Below are 4,309 nucleotides of genomic sequence, written 5' to 3'. Positions count from 1 at the left end.
GAACACTTCAACCTTCCAGGGCATTCAGTGGGTGACCTCAAGGCAGCTGTTTTATTACAAAGGAACTTCAGGAACAGAATGGAAAGGGAAATTGCTGAATCACAATTATTATAACACTTGGAACAAAGACCTTCCCAGGACACAACAGGGATATTGGTTTCGTATCTCATTACATATGTTAACTCATTCAGTCCTCACATATGTATTCTCATACAGAGGGACTATACATCCTCTGTATTGCAGTGTATTTTTTCAGAATAGTGCATTAGAATACTGAATGTTATACAAGGAATATTGGATTGTTTGGCTGACAGACACTGCTTCCACCTCAAAAGAGAAAGTAAAAATGCTGTTAAGTGACCTCTACACTCTGAGAGTGTATATGTTCCCTGGAAGGGGAGAGTCCACTGAACATGGGGGTGTATGAAACATGGGGATCCAAATCTCATTTTGGGTGCAGAGGGCACTTCCTCATTCAAGTCTTCTTTGAAATACAGGCCTCTGGGAGGAACTTTGAATAGAGGCTTGTGGCATCAAAACCAGTGTTTGGACCGGGCATCACTGTATGTCATCGTCCAGAGGACAGCCTCCAGAGTGTGGGGATGTGGCAGTTGGGGTGGTCCAAAGATTGTTTTGGGATGCAGCCAGGCCCCAGTGTCTGCCTGTGTGACTGTTCTAGGGGCACCACACTTTGGAGCAGCTGGCACAAGAACCACGCTTTGGACCAGGACATGGCATATGTCGCCTTGAAGGGGAGAGTCCACTGAACATGGGAGTGTATGACATGTGGTGGTCCAATCATTATTTTGTGTCTAGGGGGCACTTCCTTTGGAGCACTTCCCTGGGGGCACCTCACTTTGGAGCAGCTGGCACAAGAGCCACGCTTTGGACCAGAACACAGCATATGTCCCCTCGAAGGGGAGAGTTCACTGAACATGGGAGTGTATGACATGTGGTGGTCCAAACCGTTTTCCGGGATGTAGTGGGCAAACAGTCAAATCAGCTCCTTATTCAAAACTTTTTTTCAAATATAGGCTTCTTGTGTGCGCCTAAAATGGAAGCCTGTGGCTCCGAAACCAGTGTTTGGACCGGGCATCACTGTATGTCATCTTGCAGGGGACAGTCTCCAGAGCATAGGAATTTTTGGGGGTACAGCTTGTTTTGGGGTACAGCTTGGTCCTAGTGTCTGCCTGTGTGATTGTCCTGGGGGCGCCTCACTTTGGAGCAGCTGGCACAAGAACCACGCTTTGGACCAGGACACAGCATATATCCCCATGAAGGAGAGAGTTTGCTGAACATGGGGGTGTATGAAATTTGGGGGTCTAAATCTTGTTTTTTATTTATTTATTTATTTAATTTCATTTATACCCCACCCTCCCCACATGCGGGCTCAGGGCGGCTTACACGGCACAACAGTGCAGTAAAATATAACACATTAAAACAATTTCGGTTCATAGCTTTCAAACTCTCTTCACTGTTTTTGGATGAATTCATGAATAAGATGTGAATAAGGAATGGATAAGGAACTGGGAATAAGGAACCAACTCCAGCCTCGTGTGGCTTACAAAGTTCTTTCCCTTCCCCTCCCCACAACAGACACCCTGTGAGGTAGGTGGGGCTGAGAGAGCTCTTTCAAGAACTGCTCTTTTAAGAACAACTCTGACATAACTATGGTCATCCAGGCCAAGGTCATCCAGCAGCTGCGAGTGGAGGAGTGGGGAATCAAACCTGGTTCTCCCAGATTAGAGTCCGCACACTGCACTACACCAAACTGGCTCTCAAAAAGAGTTCAGCACCTGGAGATCGACAACAAATGGACATAGAGACAGCTTTGTAAAATGCAAAAGGGGGGGCAAAATATTTGCAATCACAAGGAGAACCCCCACCATCCAGAGAGTGAAGGGGAGTCTCTCTGAACAAAGCATTCAGCAATCTTATATACCCTAAAGTAAACAACTCATTCTTTATAGCAAAACATGTTATGACATTAAATGAAGCATGGCAGCTACTGCTGTTTCTGTCCTTGTGGCTTTCCTGTTTTGTACCTATCCGATATCATTCTATAGCAAAGGGAAATTGATAACACAGTGTACCAGAGGGGAGCATCTGCACGTGTTCCCGTTTCACATAGGCCCATTACACATGCACACCTAACTGCAGAGTTTTATTTATTTATTTATTAGATCTATACCCCGCCCTCCCCGCCAGAGCAGTAAGCCTTAAATCTTGTCTTCAGATTCTGTGCCCGCCTCATGTGCCATTCTTTTTCCTCCAGTGTATTTATTCTGCAGCTACAATGTTTAAAATGCAGTTTTCTAAATAGGGTGGAACATCACTTGTGACATGTGGGGGGTGGCATCCAAAGTTTAAAAAAACCGCAATTGTCCTATTGCAGCTCCACAGTAGCCTACAGCGAGCACCTTCCATTTAAGGCCCCGTGGTCCAGATTTTGCACATGCATTTTAGTGTTAGTTCATTGAATGAAAGGAAACAGAAAGGAACACAGGCAAAGGGGGGAAACCCACTGTTGAAACTGACCAGACTTTTTTTTCTGAAACTGATAAGCAGCTGTGAAGCCTCATTTCCCATATTGCCGTGGACTAGGGGATTCTCTGCTGTGTTATCGGCCACTGTGAAAAATGGGAGGGAGTCACAGTGCCAAACCTGTGGGAGGAAGGTCCACTTCAGGCTCTTTCAAGATACTTTTCATCCCCTCCTAGAATCCCTTTCTTGCACCAAAAGTATTCACTGGAAAATATTCAGGTCAGCACTGTACAATAAGCAAGCAATAACTATCACCACACTTTTTTTACAGGAAGAAGGATTTCTTGAAAACGCAGCTGTTTGTGATTTATCATTGATCTGAAGAAGCCGTTGCTGTTTCCAAAAGCTCCATTTATGAAGCAATATTTTTAATAGCTTGCTATGGGGAAAGCAGTAGGGATTCCATTTTGCCCAAACATTCATTTTCCTGAAAGTCATTAGAGTTTTCATTCATCATTGTTTAAGGTCCCAATTTGATGGTTTACACTGGTTCAATATACTTTTTAACTCTGTTATTTCAGAGTATAAAAGAAAAAACAATGGAAAGGTTGAAGAATCTGGAACAATCTTGAAGGAGAGAGGTACTAAAAGTACACTAATTTAGAATTAAGGAATACTCCCTCTTTGTTCAACATTTCCCTTTTTAAAAACACCTCATCTTTTTGCTTTTAAAATCAGTTTATAAAACATTATTTTATATTCTTGAGGACAAAACCAAACTAAAAATCCCACCCTCAATATGGAAATTTGTTGATCTTCTACAACAGATACATTACTCAGGTAAATGAAATGTGAGGATTTGGGAATTAGTGTTGACATGTACAGAACAGAACTATATATGTGACCATTAATCTTTTCTCAGCCTCATTGAATATGAAATGGAGAGAACTGAGCTGCATCCAAGTTTATTGTAACTTCATTATTATTTTTGATGATTGAGATTCTAACTAGCAATAGATTTAATCTTCTCACTTCTGTAGATATAAATGAGCAAAAGTGTAATTATATATTTATTCTAAGGTGAACAGAAAGTTTTCTAGAAACCTAAGAGTGTTTTATTTATTCCATTTCTAGATCATCCTTCGCCAGGCCCATGCGTACAGGGGTGCCTACGAGTACCCAGCACCCTCCTCAAACAGCCATGCCTCCCCCCTTCCCCCCTCTCTTTGAAGCACCTACCTGGCTTGCCGGGGGAGGGGAAGCACATCTCAGCCTGCACTCGGCTTCCTGATGGTGTGATTGTAATGCCTGAGCTGCTTCAGGAGGTGCAAGACAAAGTTCCTGTTTTTGCTCTCCTCTTGGATTGCCTGCAAAGGTGGGGGGGGGTAGGAAGGGGATGCAAGGAGAATTGCCCCTTGGCACCAGGGGCTAAGGGGCTGCTCAGGGGGTTATTGTCCTGCTGCTGCTGCTGCTAGCTAGCTAACAGAACCAGGTTGTAAAACCTTGAGGGGCTCTCCCAGCTCCTTCAGCAATGCTTGCCAGACATCTTGGCTCTTCTGGGGGTAGGCTTTGATTCTGGAGCAATGCACAGTGCTTCAGAGAGAATACAACTCCCAGACATAAATCCTGACCTTTCTTTATTATTTCCAAACTGCCCCAGGTGCTGCTGCTCCCCCACCCCATTTTTACCTGTCAGCTCTTACCTAGCCACATCTCTCCTCCTTTATATTTCCCCAATAACAATGACCCTGTAATGTAGTCAGCTCCACTGTACTAAACTGTCCCCTTGGGGGGCCCCTAACAAAATGTTTCTGGGTACAGGGCT

Source organism: Gekko japonicus, unplaced genomic scaffold (genome assembly GCF_001447785.1).
Source record: "Gekko japonicus isolate JY-2015 unplaced genomic scaffold, Gekko_japonicus_V1.1 scaffold68, whole genome shotgun sequence".
Taxonomy (NCBI): domain Eukaryota; kingdom Metazoa; phylum Chordata; class Lepidosauria; order Squamata; family Gekkonidae; genus Gekko; species Gekko japonicus.
The sequence above is the reverse complement of the archived record's forward strand: the minus strand, read 5'-3'. Positions refer to the sequence as shown.